The following is a 24,205-nucleotide window of genomic DNA, read 5'->3' as shown; positions in this document are numbered from 1 at the left end:
CTATTTCAAATAAATAACAGACAAAACTAAAACAATCTGCAAATATTGTAATGAGCCTTATTGTAACTAGCCAATTAAATAAAGAAGTACAGAACAGATCTTTTGCCTCAATAATAACATAACTCTTCCTTGTTTTGTCGTTGCTGTGTTAAACGTACGGTAGCTGCGAGTTGTAGAGAAGATTTCATTCTGTCACTCCTGACAGGCAGCTACAGAGCCACTGTGGCAGGTAAAGGTACAAGACAGACATGCTCTGAATGCAGAGGAGAGTGACAGATCAGCAAATCCCAGACCCACTTACTCACTGGAATGAGACGCGTTTTCCTATACAGTCATGTTCAGACGGTGTACTCCACTTTGATACCTGTCACAGCGTCGCATATCCCACAAAACAAAAGGTAGTGTGCAGGAACTACAGCAGAGAGAGGGGGGGGAAATAAATAGATAAAAATGAGGAAATAAACAGGAGAGGATGAAATATTCATCAGCAGTATGCCTTTCGATTTAATCCTCAAATAGTTTACGCCAAGACAGAACCTAACTTGATAATTAGTCATTTTATATAACATTTTGGTCGAAGGTTGCTGCGAATACGTGCATCTTGAAGCTGCCCTGCAGCTTTCTATTTGGAACAGGATGGTAAAGCATATCATCTGCTGAAGCTCTGTAGACATCAAAATGATAAAACATTCATTGAGTCTAATGGATCTCAAAGAAGAGCTAAACTTTGGGCGGCGAGACTTCGGTCCAGCCGTGTGCCGTCCTTGATTCAACTCTTTTCGATAGAATCGCAGTTGCATGACAGGAAATCTTCAGTCGCATTTTAAAAAGACTGAATAATCCTATGATTTATGCTTTCATCAAAAGGTTAGGAAAATCTTATTTTGGAATCAGTTGCATTGAAATATACTCATTTGTGTTACACTATTAAAGAAAGAAATAATAAGCAGTTTAGTTATACATAATTGTGTATTACATAACAGCGGGAATGATTAAAAATACATTTTTCCTGCATTAATTCAGCGACTCTACAGGGGATAAAAAGGTGCACCACACAGGCGTATATTTTGATCTTGAGTCTTTTTTTAGCTTCTATAAATTTTTGCAAAAGGTAATAAAAAATGAAAGACATTTTGTGGTTACAACATGCACGCATGCACAAGTTAAGGTGATGTCTCGGACGGCGTCCACGCAACTTCTTTTCCTCCCCTCCAGCAACGGTCCTGCATGAATCTTTTATAAGCTCTCACTGAAGAGCAGGACAGATAAACTGGTAAATAATTATATAACTAAAAAAAAAAATCACCTTTTTCTGTAGGCAACAGAACGTAAGAGGCTCAGGCAACACTGGGCTTTGAAGAAAAGAGTAAACATAAAGAAAAAAAAAAACACTTATCAAGGTAGATTTGACTGAGTTGGGGTCTGAGTCGAGCCGCAGACAGGGTGATGAATATTAATGCGCAGGTCAGGAGGTTGAGTCTCAGGCCGATGCTGAGAATTGAATTCTGTTGGGTCGCAGCCTTGTGACCACGAGTCAATGCTGCTCAGGCTGACTTGCTTCGTTTCTGTATCGCCGCTGTTAAGAAAGTCTGCATGCCAGAGCTTAAATCATGTCACACTTTAGAAACTGGCCGATCCATACGGGAGCTTATAATTGCAAAATATTGATCGCTTAATACACTTCACATAAAATGCAAATGCTATTGTCTCAACGAGCCTTTTCAACGCCTGTATTTATTTCATGAGGTGCGTCTCTAAGCTGTTGCACAAGGGCAAAGGCAAATGTGAAATATTTGTGTTGCCTTGAATCGAAAGATTTTCTCTCATAAATTCCTGTCCCTCAGATTTAATCGTGCACATTAAGCACGAGCACATTATAACCAAGGTGTTGGCATCTGGTTGATCCCAATCTGTGTAATGAAATTCCAAATCTCCTTTCTGCTAATGAGGGCACGTTTACAACTGAGCTTTATCGGAGTGACACAGACTCCAAATCCTCGGGGCACTTTCAGACCTTCTAATGTCATAAGAGTGGAGAAAAATCACAATAACCAATATTTGCAAATACATGACTAAACACGAGAGCTGTGTAAGAGACGACAACGAAGTTGGTGCTCGGTAAACAGCAGTGTGTGCTCAGAATGGAGTGTGTACGCTCAAAGTGTAATGCATCAAGTTGTATTCTGCAGCACGGACTTTTTATTGCTATCAAGGCTGGATTAGCAAGTAAGCTCAAAACCTGTCATGTTATTGACTTTTCCTATGCACAATTAAATGTCCTGATGGTTTTCATCTTGTTTGTGTATTGTACGTTATACATTTCCAAACAGTTTCTCCTTTTCAGTCAGAGCACCCAACGCAAGCCTGTTTCATTCAGTCAGTGATAAACTAGAGCAATACTTGAGTTATCAGTGGATACTTGAGGAAAATATTTTGCCTGCCTCCATCTGCAACAGTCCTTAATGTTGCTTTGTCCTTGTTTAAAATAGCTGAAGTTGTTTCAAAGTGAGCTTAGGTATTAAGTATTAAGCAGGACTTGCTGTTTTACCTGCTGATTCCGGTGCAAGCTTGTGCTTTGACCCCTCTTGACTCCAGATCAGGAGTTTTCTGCTACTTAAAGTGAGATTTTCTAATGCAATAAAAAAAATGATTGCAGTTAACCGTCTGGACCCTTCCAAAAAGAAGCAGAACTGTTCATGTGCTTTCTAAATAATTTAAATTTACCTGCCATACATTTAGATTGCAGAGAGACCTTGTGCAATGCACAACACTTCCCTCCTTTTCTCACTGTCAGTATCTTCATTTCTCACTGTGCTGTAGTACAGCAGATGACTGCAAATTTCAGCAGAATCGTTCATTTCCAGAAAGAAGTAACCAAAACTGGCACACATACTCCTTGGGGAATGCTCTCTTGATAAAACCTGTTAGCCACCTAAAAATTCAAAAAAATGTTGGCCATCCGTTGAGTATAGAGGAAATACAGTCCTGTGATCCACTTGTCTATACGTTCCTGCAGTGGAAGTTTTTGATTTGTTCCTCCTGCAACCATCAAGTCGAGCAAGTTGAGTTCATCATTTGATGATGAACTCAACTTCCCGTTTGTTTCCTATAACTTTTTTGTCGCCAATTAACCTCATAGGCGTGTTTTTGTACTGCAGGAGGGACTGAGTGGTCACCGCGAACCCGGGATGTGGACAGTCCAGGCTTGGAAGGAAAACACCAAGGCGGAGATTCAGGTTCCTCAAAAAAAAACCAAGACCTTTATTTGGGAGTGTTCAGGACACAGGATTCACTTCCGGCTCACATCAAGCTGAAAACAGACTCTCAGGCAGTCTTTCTTCCCCCTTTGTCTTCTCCCAAACTGTCAGGCCTCCCAGTCAAGACAAAAAAAAAAAAACCCCAAAAAACCTCCCTACTGTTGGCCTCTATAAGACCAGCCCAAACCTAATTATTCAATCAGGACAGGCTTGGGCCGAACCAAACAGAAAGGGTAATTAGATGATATACATTAATTTTTAGTAACACTAAGCAAGTTATTTGGATATAAATAAAGAGACAGATATTCATATCTCAAATCCAAACAATAGATACTCTCAGCCGTGTGGAAATACCCCAAAAAAATATGCACATAAAGGAAAATATAAAAACAGTGTAATGGAATGTGCCCTTCACCAACGAAGCAGGCCAGGAAGTGTGTGTGATGAATCCTTCCAGGAGTGTTTCTTAAGTCCTGATCGATGCAGGGGGTAGTGGATACCGCACTACTGGCGCAGCATGTCAGTGCACGTGCTCACCGATGAGGGATGTTTAATTAAAGGTGGAAAGCGCACGAGGTCATTCACCTATACCTGCATGGGTGTCTCACAAGCATTCATGTAACAGTGGAAGTTGAGGTGTGCAAAAATCTAATTTTACAGAGTAGAGGGGAAATCACCTTCTCACAAGGAAACCAGAGTACCTGGAGGAAACCCATGCATGGGGAGAACATGCAAACTCCAGGCATGAAGGCCCAGTATTGAACCCATGACATTCTCACTGTGAGAGAGTGCGAACCACTGCTCCACCCGTACTTTTATATCTATAATTTTAATTAATTTCAGTACACTCATAACAAATCGAGGGACAAACAGGACTTTCTTTAAAATGCTGAATGGTTTTACGACCTTCTTCTGTTTTTGTAATTACAATTTCATCAGTTGCTGTCATTATGAGAAAATCCCTGGCAAATGAAGCAGGTTTGTTGGATTATCTCTTCTCAAAATTCACATTTATCATTTGGCTTTTACCTTTTGAAGTTCTTTTGTGATTTATATGTGTTTTCCATCCATTGTTTGAACTGATTTTTCTAATTTAATTGTCCTTTTGTCCTTTCCATCTACATTGTTAAGCACTTTATGGTTTTGAAAAGCTAATAAATGATCATATTAATATTATTAATTCTTCAAAAAAAAGAAAAGAAAGAAAGGATAGAAGCTTTCAAGAGAAAGTGCGTCTTTCCTGCTGTGTTCTAATCTTTGCAGTGGTTCAGATGTCTCCAGGCAGTCTGACGGATGTGACAGAAGGCGCTGCTTTAGTCTGCGGCAAAATGTTGAAGGTCACCGTAAACAAGCTGCTTGTTGCAGGTAATCGCTTTAAAACGCTTTTCAAACAATTTTTCTGCTTCAAACCAATACATAGAGGTGATGCTGAAGGACAGGTCCATTAATAGGCAGGTTACATAAAGATGCACTTCATCATAATCCTAAAGATTTTTTTGATTGGTATCTACAGAAAAATACACATGTTCACACTGTGCAGACAGTATATTAGTACATGCACAAATTAACAGCATAATTAGTGTAATATGTTCATATTGCTGTGATTTCAGAGAGCTTAATCAGTCACAAATTAAACATGAATTATGTAAAAGGATACCTGATTAAGTGGGACAGTGAATGCATGCGCAGCGTCTCGACGCAGCGTTACTCTCAATAATGCATGCTCACAGCCGCAGCGTCTTGAAAAATTTAACTTGGATTATAGACTCAAGCGCCTAATTGCTGCTTCCCCCCCCCCTCACTAACGGAGATCTGTGATTGATTTCCACTCACGGGGAACCTGAACCACAAACACAATCACGGCAATGAATATTGTTGGAGCAACAAGTGTCAGAAGATTCAGATATTCGTCATGTGAGCTGCTGAAACATTCCTGGCATTTGTCTTTAGTTTCCCTCACCCCGGTGCCTCAAAGGACTGATAAATCTCCTGCTGTTTCGCAGTGAACGAAAAACAAAAAAACTGCACAGCAGAATTCAAACTAAGAATGAGAAAACTAATATCTTTTATCCTAAATTACTTTGCCAGTCCTGAGATCGACTTGTTTGCTGTCACAGAGAGAGTTTCATGGAATATTGATATCAATTTCACTCAGAGCGCCGATTACTGCAGGAAGCATTAGATTGATGCAGGCGCAGGAGGGAGAAGGACGTGATGAGTCCTCAGCCAAAGAGGAAAATGAGCATTGCTGTAAACATTAACCGAGGTGTATCAGAAAGTCAGTGCACGAGTCAGAGAATTGGCTTCATGGAAGAAACGGCGGATCAGAATCTTCCTGACACTTTGTGCATGTCATCTTTCAGGAAGCCTCCGCATGCGGGCTGGCCGCCGAGACCTTTCAGCTGTCCAAATCAATATACTCAACACATCTGCCGCTGATACAGTTCGCACACCAACTTGCTGCCCTCGACACTTCCTGTGCGTGCCAAACCGCGGCACCGCCGTCTCAGAGTCTCCTAGCAACACGGCGCGAACATAAATTCCAATCAACATGTCAGGGACGTGGGAAACGCTTCAAGTTAGCCTGCGATAATGCAAATCGACAATAGGACAGGACAAACATGATTAGGGAAATAGACGAGCCGCTAGTGTCCAGACTGAGGAGAATTACCAGCTCTTATATCTGTCGTCCACCAGTCCAGCTGGGAGGACGCTATGCTGCACGGCCGGATTGGAAATCGAACCAACAACAGAAGTAAGACGACTTCTAATCCTAACTGAACCTCATTGATTGTAAGTAAATAAAACTGGCACAAAGTCAAAGGAAACACAGAGATAAAAATCAAGTGACAGCTCTGCTTTCCAGAGAGATATTTTCTTCAGCTGACCAAATTTCATCTAATTAATAATCAAGTTAGTGATTATCAAGTTAGCAGGAAAGTGACAAGCTAAACTAACAGACTGATAACGAAAAACTTCCTCCCCCACATTTTGGGTGTTCGTTTACATGACAGCGATGCTCGGAGACAAAGAAAGCACAACTTTTTAAAAATGCTCTGTCTTTGTTTCCGTGGAAACGGAGGAAAACGCAACTTTTCTGAAATGTTGCTACTGCACACACTGGCCACTAGTGGGTGCTGTTTTTCTCCACATGCATGCATGATAAAAAAGTTTGCCTCCTCCCAGTCCATATTCTCCAGACATCAGGTCTGAAAAACCTCAAGCATTTGACTGTAATCTTAAGTTTAATCTAAGTTGCAGATTTTAGTTTTATTTCATAACAAACATTTGGCAGTTTAACTCAAAACTTTTAGTCTCAATGTCAAATTCTGTGTTTATTGCACACAATATCACACTTTTATGTTTCATACTGTTTTGTAGTTTTAGATTTGTTTGTTCCACATACCATATTACCTTCACATAACACTCTGCCACACATCCGTATGTTTTATACAAACAATAGTTTCATCCTGCAGTTGAAGGTTATGAGATGGCATTCTGGGAAATAATACTCCAATAACTTTTCCAATCCTTTCTTTCCAATCTGATTGTCTTTATTACTGTCGTGCTGAGTTACACACACTTTTGATGTACGTTTCCTCGTTGGTAAACTCTCTTGTCAAATTGTTTTCTTCCTGAATGGTTTAGAACTACTTTTCTTAAACACACAGCTGACTATGATCACGATCATTATAAATGCTCAGTGTGTCTGTGGATATCTTTATGGTAAATTCATGAAATATCAAATTACTGTTGCTTTAGATACTTTATGTCTATTTTTGGTATTGGTTCTCATTGTTAAATACAAATTATTAGATTTTTGAAGGTTATTATTCCCATTATTCCTTTTTCTCCCGGTTTGCATGAATCCTTCCTGTTCCACGTGTAATTAGTGGCCTCAATAAGGCTGATCAAATGACCCAGACATGCTTATTGTTCAGAGTATGGCCGGTCGGAGCTGAACAGAATGATAAAGAACACTGGTTTCCTTGGTGTCTTTTTATCAGCTATAATTCAAAAGAAAATGCCTTCAGCTCCTCTCTGCTGCCATGAAAGCTCCGGGTTATCCTCACACGTCGGTATCAGACGAGAGACGAGATCAGAGGCGTCAGTAATGGATAAGAAGAAATTACACACCTCTATCGTGGTCTGTTATGACTGGGGTCATTACTCCATTACGTTAAAAGTAACAGCATAAATGACTGGATGTATCTCTTTTTTTTTTTAATTCAGTGTTTCTGCCATACAGTTAGGCTACAAAATAACAACAATCATGGTGATTTTTAAAGTTGTTAAAATAAAATGGAGTCAGAAAAGCTAAAAATGTGTTCACACTGTAATTTACAGCTATTTTTAAAATGATCGCTCTGTATTTGTTTGCATGATTTTTGAAATTATGTAACTGAACCTGAAAATGCTTGAAAAAATGTCAAAATTGAGGTGTCACTCATAACGTACTCCGAGCATCCCCGCACTAAAAGATCTGCCTCCAACCGCCGTGTAAAACACGGCGTGACATTTATATCGCGTTTAATCACAGACACTGTACATGTAGTGGTGCAATAAAATGTGCTGGCAGCAGCCCAAACATCCCCGCTAGATTAATAAAATGTTCCGTACACTGTAAGGGAAGTGACTGAGCGGAGCAGCCAACAAATGACAACCGTCTGCTGTCTCTTCCCTCCCGGAGGCAGAAACTTCGCTCCGTTTCATTCGCATGGATATGTGCCTACGCAGCCCAACCCAAAATATAATTTGCTCCCCACTAAGTGAGCAACTGATTGCAGTTTCGCTCCTATTTTGAGTAATGAGCAGAGCAAATACAGTACCAGTGCGGAACTTTGAAAAAAAAAAAAAAGAAAAAAAAAGAAAAAGTGGTTTGATTGATGGCCACAACGGTTCAATTACTACTTGTGCCTGACATCCCTTTAAAGAGTGTGTCGCTTTCATATCCCGACTCATTTCCACCACCTGAGTGTGCATCATGTATTACCAAAATGTCAAAGTCGAAACCCCAGAGGAGCTTATTCGGCAGCTAATCCCTCTCACTCCAAGACAAACACACGTGGCGTTTTACCCTCTATTTGCTCCTCCCCCCCCCTCCACTCTTCTTTTCTCTCACCGTCTCCTTCGCGGTGACTCATCCCGCTACCGACACGTTTCCACACACCTCCAGCAGTCACAGCTAACGGTGGAGGTGTCAAGCTCCACTTTATTTTTCCTCATTGAAGTTGCATCTTGCTCATGCGAGAGCGCTCCGGCCTCGGTGGGGTCCCTCCATGCTGAAGGCAGAAGAAAGGAGCGTGCAATTTCCCCCGAAAGGAAGAGCGCGCACCTTGTCACTTAATGATGAAAATGAGAACATATGACAGATTTGAATAAGGAGGCAGACCCATTTATTTATAGATCATATCGTGTATTTCTTTTTTTTTTTTTATTTAGCTTCTGGATGTGACTACAGGTTCAAAGACGGGCCTCATTTGAGGCAGTTCTTGGGAAACGTTGAGCTCGGCTGCTTAAAGAGTGCCGTATCGACCAGTCAAGACAGTAATGCAGACAGTTTGCTCATTAGTGCCTTTATCAAAGGGGAGGAAAAGAAAAAAGAAACATAGGAGTGCTGAAGACAAACCAGTCACACAAGCAAATGCTAGAAAGGACGTGGTCCATTGAGCAAGAAAAAAAAAAAGAATGAAAAGCTGATGACAAAATATTATAATCAAGTGCAGAAAACATTAATGTAGAGGAGCTGAAGGGCTGGGCAGCTGTATTTCACACTGGTGTAACTCTCTATAATCTGTAAAAACACACTTTAGGCATTTAAAACTTAGGCCCCAGTGAAGGTTAAAGGCTTATGAGAAGCAGAAGTTTGATAATCAATAATTTTGTGTGTAAAATTCAGGGATATACAAAAGATTTTGACTTGAAATTGGTTATAACATTAAAATAATACAATGTATAGATGATCTAAGTCCTTCTGTTTGTCAGCTGAGGAGCTTACATTTATACTCACTGTACGGATTTCATTATGTTACTTCATTGGCTTTAGCTTTTCTGAATGGACTCGACTCAGCGGTCTCAGAGTGTTTTACATTGTTAGCTAAATTCACCCGTTCACACACACTCGTGCACCGACGCCAAAACCACCCATGTTCACTAAAACTGTGCAACCCGCAGAGAATAAATTAGAGACAGCTGTTTCTTTTATGGGAAAAAATGTGAAAGTTAATGTTTCCTTTGTAGTTTTAACAGGCAGACTGGCGGTATGTTTGACACCCTCGACATAAAGGAAAGGCATCTTTGATCTTCCTTCCACCATCAACCTTCTTCAATCATTTAACATTCCTTTTTTTCTGACAGCTTCGCAAAAAGAGTCTCGAGGCTAGCTGGCGTTTTATTACCAGTGCCCATTCGACAAGGCCTGGGTGTAATTCGCTGTTTTCCCTCTTGAGCTCCTTCATACAGCAGCGTCTTTTTACAGCCGCATCCATGAATGCTTTGGAAAAAAAAATGTTTGATTGCTTCGTTGTTCCTTTTGAAGCACATGTTAACACCTTTGTGTCACGTCTATTCATCCGTTCTCACTTAACGCACGGAGGATCAATCACTGATCTGATTGTTCCTCATCTTGCTTGTCTTCTTTAACTACACTCTGTTTGTGCACACTTCCCTTCTTTGGTTTGTTAAAACTCTTTTGTCTCACATTATTTCTCTTGTTCAGCTTTACTCAGATTTCTTTTCATTCATTTTTTTTCCCGCCCAGAGTGAATCAGCTAAATGCAAAATACCTTAAAGAAGGATGTGAGCTGGAGCTGAAGCTCACACCTGCTCCACTGATGATTCACTGTAACGTAAACATCAAGGATACGTTCTGCATTTCGCACATGTTCAGATTTCTGTGTGGACGGCAGCTCAGAGTGGAGCGGACAGTTTACCGATCATCTCCAGGCCTGTGAGTGGTAATTCATAAAATTCAAGCTTTTATAGATGAAAATATGCAAAAATTGAACATTTTATTCCCTGAGGATCTGTTGAAAGATATATCTATACTTCAAATCAAGATGCATCAGTCCAATTATACAATCAGATATTTTGCAAATTGGTGTGAACTTAATCTAAATCACACATATTTCATTATAGATCAATGCCTTAATAAAACCATTTGGAGGATGTTTGAGAGTAAATTCACTTGTAATAGTTTTCATGGCTAAACAGACCTGTTATTCAAACACATCCTTCTTTTCCCTTTAAGATGATGTCTATCAGATATATTAGGTGAGAGCAGGATAGTGGTGTTCATGCAATATGTGGAAATACTGACTCCTATTCATTTTTTTCCCTTTGTACGGTTTCAATCTCATTTAATGCATGTAAAACCCTTATTTTAAAGCTCTTGTTTGTGCCTGCAATCACTGACGGTGTTGTTTTGTGTTGATCACATACAAAAGGCATCAAAACTAAAAAAAATACAATCTATTTGCATGAGCATCAAATATCATACTGGATCCAAGGTCTTTATAAATCAAGCCTATAGTGTTGAAAGATCTAAGAGGAAATGCTTGAATCAGACCTATCAAACTCGCTGGGGGTGTTTTTGGAACCGAACTCAGTTTGATGTGCGCTGTGTATGTAATGAATATCATTCCATCCGTCAGCAGGGCGCTGGAGCCGATCCCAGCTAACAACGGGTGATGGCACGATACATCCTGGACGGGAGTATCATACCGTCATGATCATCATTTTTTTCTTCTGTTCAAATGCATTTGAATCCAGCGAAGTGTGAAAGCGAGCCATGGAAGTTTCGAGACTGTCGCGGACCTGGAATAATTGTGAGAAGATGATGGACGAATCGAAATAAAGTCAAATGAAGTCTAATGAGGAAGGATCCCACCCGGACCTCTTCATACAGGTGGTTTCCCTCGCTGAATGGCGTCTGCTCACGCGGTCATTTATGCGAGGGTTTCCACATCAGCTATTCATAACATCAATCCGCCACTTTCCCATTTTTTTTCCACTCTCGTGCTATTGAATGTGCCGAGGTGCACAAGGAGATAAATGAAGTGTGACAGTGCTCAATAAATGTTTACTGCACCGCAGGTCACATTGAGCACTTAACAGTGCGATGCCATACTCTCCATCAGAGAACAGCGGAATGTGGCTGACCTGACATAACCCGGGCCGAACGCATTACTCCAGAGGAGTGTATCGCAGGCTCGCCCTCCGGTTCCTGTCTTTGATCCGCTCCTTCACCACACTGTGAGGATGAAATTGGACGGTGTGTCGAGGGTTGAGGGGAAATACGTCGCTGTGTATGGGTGAGTCGCCAGTCACCAGCTTATTTGGTATTATGAGGAGTGGTACCATGAGTGGATCTGTATCTTTGGCTGGCCTCGATTGGTTTCTGCTCCTAAAGCCAGACGACCTTCAGCACATCTCTGTCTGGCGACAGCTTCTCTGGTGCAATGACAAAAACACAAACAGAAAAAAAGAGGCAAAATAAGGACGGGTAGTGTAAGAGATTCCTGTTAGATTTGACAGGAAAAAAATAACATTCACCACAGTGACCACTCAATGGAGGTATTATATCGTTTCAACTGTAACATTTCAGAAAAGATTCAATGGAAAGTGAAGCCTCTTCCATGGACCTGTACACAGACTGTGGATGCACACGCACGCAATTCCATCCAAACTACATTTTGGGTTCATGCCAGCACGCCTTCCACGCATGCACATTGGTCCACACGTCTCTGTCGGCAAACAAGCTGCGAATATCCGCATCCATAATGAAAATAGCGTTCCAGCATATCCTTGAAAAACACTGCTTCTCCTACATCTCAGTCCATTCCGTACACACAAGCTTTCTTCAAATTCAGACCATTTTTGGTCTGCTTGCTGCATACACATGTGCTCAGGACTTTGATTAGTTCATCTCAAACATTATTTGTACAACTTTACAAGTGGTTGCTCAGTTTTAGCCAAATTTCTAATGCTTCACAGCAGCAGCGCTGAGCAGGTAGCCGGGAACCCAATCAGGGAGATTCCTTCATTAGAGGTTAAGGGAGTTTCAAGTTTTGTCATTAATATCAAGAATACGGACCGAGTGTCACCCCTCTGAGGCTCTCCCCGAGACATGCTGTTGTTGCTATTAGAGAAAGTGTCCAAGTGAAGAGGTTCCATCATGCTGTCGCACTATTGATGTTGGTGTCAGCCTCCTCTGGGGTTCCTCATCCAGCTTCAGGCCAGAGACAGTTGTGTTCCCTGCGTTCGCCTGTTAGTTTTGCTGTGTTTCTGAAGCTCATTTTACAGACGTGTGACATGCTGGTGAATCTGGCCGGTGCACCATAGTTATTATTTTATGTGCGAAGCTCTATTTCTCTGCTTTCTGGTTTGTGGGATTTTCTAAATATCATGAGTGATTTAGCATTTGGTTATGACTGAATCTTATCAGTGTTGACAGCACAGTATTGAAAGGGTTAAAAAGCTTTTATGAGAATCTAAATAACTTCAACACAGGTCAAACTTTCTCTGCCTGGGAGCTCGTTCCAAGGTTAGTGAGAGACAAGAGCAGCAAGTGCTTCAAGACATAACAGCGAGGATATAAATTCTCTACAGACGACACCATCCATCTTTACAGTCTTGTCAATTTTAATGCCTTTGTTGACTGCGTCTTCTGATGGATTTGGCCTTTGAATCGGGACACAGCTAAACACAGGAAGCAACAGGGGAAGAGTTAGCCTGCTTCTGTCTGAACGGAAAAAAGAAATCTGGCAGAAGTTCACAGAAGTCAGTTTTTTTACTGCTTCCTCCTGCCTTCGCTCTGTATCGGAAGCCAAATCCCCACTGACCCTGGAAGTGCAGTAGGAGTGTACAATGATGTGAGGTTTTTCTCTTCACTCTCACTAAAAAGGGCAAAGAAATTCATCGAAATGTTGGCTAAGTGTGGCGTGTCTCATTGAGGCGAAGAACAGTATTGACAAACCACAAAAAAAGAGAAAACATTCAGTCATTACAAACTTTTTAATTAAAAACACACTGAATTAGACAGTTTTGAACTTTTCAGATATTGACAATAAGCCTGTGTGCACAACAGTTGATTGCGAAACATCAAATACCAGAAAAAAAAACAAATACCTGGCATTTGCAAATGACTGTCAGGGTCAAATCCATTTTCCTTTGCAGATCTGCAGCACTATTAACTCACTCTGTATGAGAGCGATAAGGAAGGGAGATGATCAAATGATTGAGTCATAACTATTCAGCTCATAGCCTCAAGCTGGTTTTTCAGCATATCACTGATCTCCATTTGGACCGCGATGCACCAGTCACTCACTCCGCAGCTCTTCATTGATTCTCTGATGGAGGACCGTGGGGTCCGCCAGACAAGCTATCATGTCGCCTGACTTCTAATGAAATGGGGTCAGACGAGCGATGACAGTCACACCGAGAAAATAGGTGTGCGGCAGACTTTGATGGCACACTCTCCCACCTACTATCAGCCTGCTATGAGACATGGATCTCTGATCGTGCAAGCGCATGCTGCCGGGATTGTTAAGAGCGTATTATTTCATACACCGCTGTAGAGAAAGCGATAACGTCCAGTACTCCGAAGGTCATTTGATGACAAAGGGGCAGGTATGTGTATTAAAATTCTCTTACTTATGGCTTGATCATAATTCCAATTCCAGCACGACATCATGATCAGAAAAGCTAATGGAAAAAGACGCCAACAGCTTGACATTTATGTGTTTTAAACTAAAATCCACATTCAGGAAAATCTTTCTGAAGGAAAAAAAAATGAAGGCACACTGGGCTGTAAACGTCTACTGTCACACTGATGTGCTCGGTTGACCTTGAAATACTGCATTTATGCTCATAATATTCCTGTGTGCTTTGGGAATATTTGGGGACAATTCATGCTACAAATAAAATGGTTATATAACTTGGATAAACTTTTTACAGCTGTGACTCTGTGGCCTGGTTCCAGCGTTGGGCTTTGCGTTAAGCTGTCCTCTCGGCACAGGTAAAAAAGTATCCGCCGATCAGTGAGTCAGAGGGCAGCGTGCATTTTCCAGTGGTTAAATGCTTCTTTTCAAAGACACCAGTGGTTTATAAATTTTTATTTGTGTGCCTCCCAAGAGACAGAAGGAGAGTTTGAAATATTCAGCCGCATAGTTCACAGAAGTTGATACTGTGGTCTGAATAAAAAATAAAAGCAATTTACAATTCATCACAGGGAGCTGCAAAATTCTAAATGCTAATAACTTTAAGAAATAGATTCATCCGTTTAATTACTTATCTTCTAGTTCAGTCCAACTGAAGGTCTCAGGTGGGCCAAGCTTACATTAGTGGATTACCAATATACAGTCACCCTCCAGTTTATTGGGTATTCCTGTTTAATGACTGGAAACAGTATTCGGAAACAGCAATCAGCCATTTGTGTGGCAGCAACTCAGTGCATCAAAGACACGTGAAAGATGACCATAAGAAGTTCAAAAAAGGGGAAGACTATGAGATTTAAGTGTCTTTGAACATGGTGCTGATGTCTGGTGGGCTGAGTAGTCCAAGAAGTGGTGCTCTGCCAGGATTTCAACACAGGAATTACAGATAAGAGTCTGAAAAAGAGAAAATATCCAGTGAGCATCACTTTTCTCCAGCAGAATGTCTTGTTGAGGCCGAGTTCAGAGAAGAATAGACAGACTGATTGAAAATGATAGGAGCTGGGAAGAATAACTCAAATAACCACTTGTTATAACTAAGGTATGCAGATGACACAATCCTTTTCTTGACACATGCTGGGCTCCTCAGTATCAGTTGAATATTTCTGAAACACCACAGCCTGTCTAGCCTGTCTAATAATTGTTGCTGACCATGTCCATCCCTTCATCAGCAGTTTTCTGATGTTATTTCCAAGAAGATAACGCACCATGCAGAAAGCTCAGATCAACTTAAAGTGGTTTCCTTATTCAGTGTTTATTAAGGTATGCATTTATACAACATGTATGTTTTACGTCTTAAGCATTGCCAGGTTTTTCATGTATACATGATAAAGTTTGATTAGAAGAAAGTTGATCTCAGGCCGTTTGAAGTTGTGTTAATTTTTGTGTGTCCTAACTGAATACTTGTCGCTCTGCTTAACTTGTTCCAGAGGCAGATTTTTTTTTTTTTTTTTGCCAGTTACCAAACACTCTCACTGTGCTCTGGATGTGAGCGTAGCCAATTCATTTGCATGTAGCCCAAGAAAACCAAGACAGATTGCAATCCGATCCTTGATCTGCCCAGTGGTGATGCATATTTTATGTTTTGCCTCATGTAAACAAAACTGAATCAAAATGCATGGATTTCAGTCAGATATGGGGTAATTAATCAAGCTGGAAGCAGGAGAAATGAACTTTCCAGCTACTCTCACTCAGGCACTAACTGGTTTTGGAGGGAGACAAGGCGAGCACCTGTAGTTGTAGCCAAGAGCTAATATTACCACAGCGTAACGTGTGTACTTCCCTGCAAGGCAATAGATGGCTGAGCACACTGCACTGCTTTGAACTAATGAGGTCCCACCAGAGTCAGTGTGATCAACATTAAGACATAAAGCAACTGTATTACAATGCTCTCCGAGGAGGCATAAGCTCTCTTCCCTGTCTTCATTTTTTCTTTTTCTCACTTCACTTCTCCCTCTCCTCCTCCTTCCCCTTTTCCCTCTGTTTCCCCAATGCCCTCCTTTTTTTTATTTTTTTTATTTTGGTGAGCTCTTAATCAGCGGTCCATGTTTAGCTCCTCTTGTCACTGTTACACTTTGTCTTTGTCATGGGATCCATTTGATGTAGTTAGGCACAACGTGATTCCACTACATCTGGGTCAATTTTCTGTCTGAAGATTAATTTTACATGAACCTATTTCTGGAGCTCCCCAACTCACTTGTACACACACTCACACACACACACACACACACACACACACACAGGCTGCGCAAACACCGTATTCATCATGCAACCATCCCCCCATTGAGGACACACACACACAAACACACACATCAACACACACAAAGAGGACACCCTGATTTTCCTGTTTTAACATGCAGGCAAGAAAAGAAGCGAAAAGCATCATGGTTATGATCCTCCAGGAGCAGAATAATCTGCTGAGAAGGGGGAAGCGGGCGATTTGGATGTGTAGATAATTAAATCCCGGCCTGTGAGAGGACTAATGATGAGATTTTCTCAAAGCTGCTCGACCTTATCGTTTTCATCTGAGCCATGAAAACAGCACTGACTGCGAATCATGCTGGCACTTTTATTCATCACTCAGCAGTTCACTCCCTGGGAGGAACTCTTCTGAGACCGGGCAAAGCCTTGATATAACCCGGTCTGAACCTGATGCTCTGTCCCAGAGCCAGAGACAAAGATGGACCAGCCAGAACCGCCACCCTCAAATCAGACTCTAATTATGTGAACATAAGGCTTTCAGGCACTTTCGACAGATTCTTCAAGACTGTAATGGGACGAGAAGGAGGGGGGAGGGGTTAGAGGGGCATCGCAGAGGCTTGTCTTCATTATCTGTACATAGTTTCTATCAGGACGGAGGAAACTAAAACTTTGTTTCTTTCAGAAACAAGCCGTGAACATGACTTTTCTATTGTTCTTTTTTTATCATTTGCAGCAAAGTCAAGAGGTTACATTTGCTTTTGTCGCTTTACTCATTTATTCCACATAAAATTGAGATAAAGAATATTCAGTCCTCCACTCAAGATTTGCATCTTATTAGGGGAATTGTCTTTTTTCAGTCTTTGCCCTTTATACATTACTTGTTCAGGGTTTTGCAGTAAAGCAGCTCAAATTTTTAAATTAATGGATTATGGATTATGTAACTTGAAGTGTGGTGTTACATAAAAAAAAAATATACAACATTGAAATTAGCAGTATTTATAGGCTGAATCAAACGTAATGCCTCTGCTACAGGCTGACATTTCTTTTAGAGGAAGCGCTAAAGCCTCTTAGAGTGGTCCAAATATTTTGTCTTTTCCGTGGTTCAGAGGAGGATTAGGTTTCTCTTTCCTTGATTTCCACCACAGGGGGATGCCCTGCTGCAATTTCCTTGCAACTTTTTAAGATTGTTTTCAGTTTGGCAACATGATAGGGTGGGTTATTTTTATCTGGTGCCTATTGATCCCAGCTTTGCAAGGGTAGACGGATGGCAAAGTGGTAATTCTGGGCTGGCTGATCAATACCACAGAATTACATGATTTCTGAAGAACTCGTTTGTAGGAATGTCTTCTCCTTCCCCCTCTACTTTCTCAAGCCGTTAAGGTGTGTCGGCCTCATAGCAGGTGGCATTTTTCTGGGGCGAGGTGTTCTTGTGAGGAAGTGTTTCCTCATAACGGTAGCAGCTCAGCGAGTGTGTCGATACCAGATACTTGCTCAAATATGCCTGACCTGCCCACAATGACGGTGCTGAAATACCACTGAATTGCAAAGATTTAGCACATCTGTTAACATTAATGGTCGCTGTAGAACTACTAATGAATCATTAATTCATTTGTTAATAACCACTAATAATAAGGGGGGGGGAATCATTTGATTCTGCATAAAGGACAACATCATCTGCAAAAAGTAGAAAATATCCTTCCAGCTTTCTCTGTGAACCTTTTCACAGCGTTCTCATGAATGAGTCAAATATAAATGAAAGTTCAGTTCAGAGAGAACATTGCTTTATCTGTCGCACTTAAATTTTGAACAAGTAACTTCACTTGTGTCCAACTGATAAAATCCTTTGGGCAAACTAAATGAAATGAAAAGTAACATGCAGGATGATTTGCTGATATCATTTATGCACACTGTCTTTGCTCCTCTCATGTAACAAAAAAGAAAGACAAAAACCAGGCACAGTGTAAAGCACAGATTCAAAAAAAATACAACACTTAAAGCTCTCTTCTCGTATCTGCAGCACTATAATTTGAACAATTTATTGGGGCTCGGCTGTGAGAGATGAGTCCTCTGCGGCCCGGTGAAGTAAGCACACGGGCCACAGTGTTTAACCTGGCGACAATTGGCCTTTCAGACGTAATTGCAGGAGCGACAGAGCTGTGGTTAATAGCAGTAATACCTCTGGAAGGGAAATAATCACTGTCTCTTCAACACTGATTAACTTAAAAGATATAATGTCGTAGTTTTGTGCATTCACCGGGCGTCCGCCGAAGTCAGCCAAGAAGATGATTTATGGCTGTGATGAGACTCCGTCTAATGACTGCAGCTCCACCACTAAATGAAATGACATTTACGCTTTGTCAAACTTTTCAGGAGAACATTGACGCTAGGGAAAAACTGCTTCTGAAAACATCTTAGGAATAGAAATAGGCTTGAAATGTTTTTTTGTTTTTTAATTGAGCTTTAATACTTAAAAAAAAAAAAAACATGGTTTAGCTGTTAGATTAGTTTCCGAAATGCTAATTGAGAGTTTGAAGCAAAGTATAGGTTGTACTTCCAATATTACAGTAACGTGAAATCAGCAATTGTGCATCTTTTAAGCTTTGGAAGTTCCCATTTCCTGGTTTATACATGACAGTAACAAACAAAGCAACATGGCCGCCTCCAGTGCTGTTTTGCCATTATTGAGTCCAGACAAGAGGCTGACAGTCTCGTCACGCACAAGGACTGAACTCAAGCTCTTGCTAATGTTAGATTTTTACACGCTTTCTGTAGCGACTTGTCATATATTCTTTTTCACTATTGCTTTGAGGTAGTGTGCTTTATTAAAAACAAAAACATAACAAAACAAAAAAGGTGAAAATGACCTGATTGTGTGGAAATAAAAGCCTCCATGTCGAATCTGGTCACATCCTCTCAGAAAACACTCTCTTTCCCAGTGGGAAGCTTCCAGTTTAAACCATGATCAGATGCATTTTCCCCATTGGGAAGGAATATGTACAACTTTAAGATTCCAGTCTGAGGCGTTTCCAAAGTTTCTTACAATCACACCAACATTTCGAACAAAACAAATAGTTCCATATTTTATCTGGGAAGGTATAATCATCTTTTATGCTTAATAATGACCTCGACTCAACAGAATGGATTAAATTTATGTCAGTCATTGCTGTCAGCATGGAATTAAAAGTTATGAGGGCAATAACCAAAAGCAATTTAGAACTTCTTTGGATTTAATCCTCATAAGTTAAAAGAGCAAGGCCAAGAATTAGTAGAGGGGAAAACAAAAGTTCAGTTTATAGGAAACTATTTGGTGCAGACTTTTTTTTTTTTTTAAGCAATATGAATCCTAAAAACAGGCACTTTAGCCTCAGGATTGACAAAAAAAAAAACAGTTTTGTAATAATTCCTTTAACCCTGATATTCAACGGAATGTATTAACATTTAATGAAAAACTGTTTCATTTCAAGATGTTTTTTTTCCCTCTCTGTGTACCATCATGCAATGCAATGACAGCTAAACAGGCGGGTTGAGATGAGTCTGGAAAGTTTTTGATTCCACAACACAGATCACTTTCAAAAATAACCTCCACAGAAGGTGAGGCTCCACCATTACACTAATTACTGCCTCGACGCTGTCAGTTTGGGCACTCATTACGTCTTCTGCAGAGGAAAGGGTGTGAGCGGGAGACAGCCAGAAACAGAGGTGCAAAGGCTGCTGCTGCTGCTGCTGCTGCTGCAGCTTTCACCAGAAACCTCAGCACTCCATGCAACTCTCAACAAATAAAAAACAAAAGCACTGAAAAATGTCTGATATGCTCTGGTCATCTGTGCAGCCAGGCTGTGCTCTACGTTAAAAAAAAAAGGACATTAATGACTCGATTAACATGGAAAAGGTGGCGTTTCTAATGCCGGCGCTATAGGAGTGTGATACCGCATATTATTACGGTAACTTTATCAGAGAGGTCCCGTCCTAGATTTCATCCTCATATATATTTCTCCTTAATCTACCTTATTACAATGAAGGGAGAATTAAATCAGAGCTGGCAGCGGAGTGAGATAATGCAGGCTGTTAGTCCGCCGCAAGACCGGAGAGGAGAAAAGAAAGTGAATATTGTGCAGGAGATGAGGCCGGATTGGTTCAACAAAGAGAGGAGGACACAGTGTCGAGAAAGAGTGACCAGCAGAGGGAGAGAACACGACGGAGGTAAAACGAAGAAATGAAAGGCAGAGAGTAGACGGTGCAAAGAAGGAAGATGAGAGACGAGGAGGAGATTAGAGACGGCTTGGCTGCATGATTTGTTCCAGCTGCACTCGATCGATCCGTTCCAATAGTCGGTTTGTCCGTGTGCAATCGGGCATGTTGAAACACCGTGCAGTCTTCTCGCCGCCGTCTCTGCAAACCCTTCAGGCCTGGAAATGTCCAGTTAGTGCTGCTGCAGGTTATCTGCAGAATGTACGACTCGGCTCGCCCCAACGCCATCGCAGCGGTCCAGTTCAGATCAATACCTTCAGGCTCACATTTAAATAGCTGAACAGAAAAAGTAGTGCTTCTGAACTGTCTGGAGGTGATTTATCGATCAACACATTAAAGCACAGTATAATTTATATTAGTTTGTGTGTTGATATTTACTATCTGTGTTATGCGAACCGATGAAAATAAATCAAAGTTTTGGAGGCTTTTTCCTTCAGTTTTGAGAAAATCTATCGTCCATGAAAGGTCACTTAAAATAAGGTTATAATGTTAATTTTCACTCATGCAATTTTCTGCAAGAAATCACACAAAACCAAAACAATAAATATGTTTATTTTTTTAAGACACTGGAGCAACTCTTGAACTGTGAGGGTATCTGTTTTAGCCTGTGCATATTCTGATAGTTTTAATATGCAAATAGGCAGGAAAAGTGGAAGTTTTTAACAGTTGACAATGCAGAAAAAAACATGTTGATAACAAAATATTTTATGATAACTGTTGTCGGAGAAGACAAAGGCAAAGAAGAACCTTTAAAGCTCATTAGTTTATGATATTATTAGTATTAGAAGAGTGAATTCTAATCAATGACTTACTGGACAACAACAAAGTCCAGGGAATTTATACTAATTTCAGAAGATCGAAGCACCGTGATGGGCCGGTATCAACATCTCAGCTGACCTACAACCATCTCCCCTGATGATAAGATGACCCAGAGACTGTACCGGATGACTGTACAGCTCAAGATGAGATTCTGTTCTGAGTAGGAGCACAACTTGTGATTAGTCCAATCTCAAGATTTCCACTGCTTGTTAGCATTAGCCTCATTGTCAAAGGTCCTTTTTGGAATAACTGTTTGTATTAAAAAGTGCTTCATTTGAAAGGCTACGATCTGACATAAGTGGTTTGTGCAATTTAATTTTTCCCCAATTAAGTGTGAGCACACAAGATGAAAATGGATACAAAATCACCTCTTAAAGAACGCGCTCCATTACAGAATTAAAATTCTGCATTTTGATGGATAACATCTGCATGTGAAAACACATCAATCTGTACTATCTTCCACTTTAGGGCTTCACTTTGGCGTTGTGCTTTTGACTGTGATTCATTTTACCTTAAAACCTTGTCTCCATCACAGGTTACTGCAGAATAAAAAAAAAAAAAACAAGACAGTTTGACTTTCATGTATTGTAATTGACCTTACAGTCGGTCCCATGTGGTTGGAAGTCTTTGGATTGCGGCTTTGTGTTTTTCTTGCCAGCTATTGTAAACACATTAGAAGAGATTTTTTGCCCAGGAGCTAGCTCTGCAAGAAATTGTTGTTTTGCTGTCTTGAAGGAGCAAAAGAACACGAGATCGCTGTGCACCCTGTCAGCCTTTGAAAATATGCATCGTTTTCTCACATTGTAAATTGTGACACATCGGATCCATAATACGCGCTGTGTTTTTGGGCAGGTAATATAAATGAAAATCAGCTTCCTCCACCGTTATTCGGCGTATACCTCAAGTCGCGGTGGCCTTCCTTGCGTGAAGTACTTTATCTGCTTTTCCACGTCTGCAGCGGCGCTTTGCAGTACCGAAACGTACCCAAAACACTCTGTTTCAATAAGTAATTAAAGGCGACTCATTCATCAGCTGCATAAGCAAGCAGGTTTTTCAGAATGGAGATTTGTCATAATTACAACACATTTACGTGGCGGTGGCTGTTGAGGGGCTGCGGCGTTGTATTTTAAGCCTCCAGCGTGCACGTCAGGCCCGTGAAGGACCTCCGCTGCATGTAGGATTGTTGCCAGTGTGCATCTCAAACCTGATATATTGAATGAATGATTTTTCTTGCAGACCGGCACGTCGAGAGAGTATGCCTTTTGGGGAGTAACGAGAAAATAGCTGATGCGCGAACTCTGCTCTCCTCTGAAAATGAAAATATTCAGTCATTCAGAACTGAAGTTTCACATGTTTCACTTTTGATTCCTGACTCACAGCAGCACATTTCTCAAGAGCTAAATTTATGCGGCAACAAACAAAAAGCACACACATAAGATTTAGAGCCTACAGAGATTCATGCTATTTGCTGTGAATAGGTTTTGCCGGATCAGCTTTTTGTGACTAATATAGTAAAAGGGAATTACAATCACACACACACACACACACACACACACTCATCTTTTAGAGCCCGAGATTTATGCTGATCACCTCCTTTTGCGTATACCATGTAACGGCACCTCTTGATTCAAAAATCCACTGAAGATTTATAGGTAACGGCCCCTCTTAACCTCTGGATCTCACCTACATGCAGTCCTGCAACATGACGGCGCTCAGCGGAAAGAGGCGAGCGTCCGATCGGGCGGGGAAGAGGCCGACGCTGAAGCGATGCAGCTGGATCGTTGCACGGCCCACAGCTCCCTCTCTCCCCATCGATCAGAAAACAGCTATAATAACCTTTCGAGAGCTTCTGCCAGGGGAGAACGTGGGGAAAAAAAACAAACAAACACCTGGCTGTCAATAAGTCTCTAAATGATATCGCTGAGGCTGAATAGACAAATCCCTAAAGTTTTTTTCACTGGTTTTGGGTTTTTTTTTTTACAACAACTTAATGACTCATCCGTGTGGGTAAGGAATATATCAGCAAAATAAGTTAAATAAAGTGATTAACAGGCAAATAAGCAAATTAAAATGAACACAGTTTGACGAGAAAGCATACGGCTGGTAAATAGAATGACAACAAGATGTGCAAAACGACAAAGGCAATGCTTTTAAATACGGTTCCAGCGCCGGGGCTGATTTATACGTGTATTATGAAGGGCTGTGTTTCAAATCCATCTTTGTTGCTTTGATATGCATGAACTGTTGCTCGCCTCATCTCGAGCTCTCAATCAGGGCTCGCCGCTCCGGAATGTGGCTCGTCGGGATGTTTACAGATGGTCGGGAAGAAAGAGAGAGAGAGAGAGAGAAAGAGAGAGAGAGATGTCAAATACAAAGACGATGTCAGTGGAACAAAGAGGGTTTCAACCAAACACAAATATGTCAAAGCGCCCACGACAGAAGTGATAAAGCAGCTCGTGACCTGATATGGCTCCGCTCCAACACTACTGAGAGATGCAAAAGCTCAAAGCAACTAAATTCATCTCTTCTTTAAAAAAAAAACAAAAAACTGCTGCAGTTAATTCCATCAGCGGAGTGAGGGGGGGGTAAAAAAGAAATCAGCGTAAACACACTGAGCACTGGCAGAAATTGATCAAATAGTTGTGTTGATTCCAGGAAGAACCATTATTTTCCATTTAGAAGAAACTAATGGTCAACTGCTCATTTACTAATGGACCCTGCCAACACACACAAACAGACACGAGGGTGGGGTAAACACATTTGTTCCAGTGTGTTTGCACTCGCCAACCGGCAGCTCTTTGAAGATGCACAAGAGCTGCTTAGAGCCTGAAAGGAAAAAAAAAATAAAGTAACATGATAATAATAATAATAAAAAACCTGCTTCTGTAACCTTTCCTGGTGGGAGTTGAGACCTGCCAAAGGGTTGCTTCTCCAAAACCGTCCATGGGCGGATATAAATATCGCAGT

The sequence above is a fragment of the Salarias fasciatus genome (genome assembly GCF_902148845.1).
Source record: "Salarias fasciatus chromosome 7 unlocalized genomic scaffold, fSalaFa1.1 super_scaffold_4, whole genome shotgun sequence".
Lineage (NCBI taxonomy): Eukaryota > Metazoa > Chordata > Actinopteri > Blenniiformes > Blenniidae > Salarias > Salarias fasciatus.
The sequence above is the reverse complement of the archived record's forward strand: the minus strand, read 5'-3'. Positions refer to the sequence as shown.